The sequence below is a fragment of the Corvus brachyrhynchos genome, unplaced genomic scaffold, assembly GCF_000691975.1.
Source record: "Corvus brachyrhynchos isolate BGI_N302 unplaced genomic scaffold, ASM69197v1 scaffold275, whole genome shotgun sequence".
Taxonomy (NCBI): Eukaryota; Metazoa; Chordata; class Aves; order Passeriformes; family Corvidae; genus Corvus; species Corvus brachyrhynchos.
Window position 1 is genome coordinate 1307 of NW_008238318.1, and position 296 is coordinate 1602.

A 296-nucleotide genomic window follows, 5' to 3' on the forward strand; every position below is an offset into this window, starting at 1 on the left:
AAGGGCATCCTGAGGCAGGCCAGGGCGCTGGTGCTGCTGGAGGCACAGGCGGCCACCCGGCTTCCTGTCGACCCAGTCAAGAACCAGAAGCTCTCTGTGGACGAGGCTGTGTCCTCCGGGCTGGTGGGCAGCGAGCTGCACGAGAAGCTGCTGTCGGCCGAGCGGGCCGTGACGGGCTACTCTGACCCCTATACGGGCGACAAAATCTCCCTGTTCCAGGCCATGAAGAAGGAGCTGATCGTCAGGGATCACGGCATCCGCCTGCTCGAGGCCCAGGTCGCCACCCGGCGGCGGCC

General features: G+C 66.9%; 1 protein-coding gene across 1 annotated transcript in view; it reads left to right on the forward strand.

Moving 5' to 3' along the window:
• LOC103615293 (epiplakin) overlaps nt 1–296 on the forward strand; it is a gene marked incomplete at its 5' end in the record, with an annotated part of 19012 nt that overhangs the window by 1301 nt on the left and 17415 nt on the right. The gene's annotated exons all lie outside the window — the stretch shown is intronic.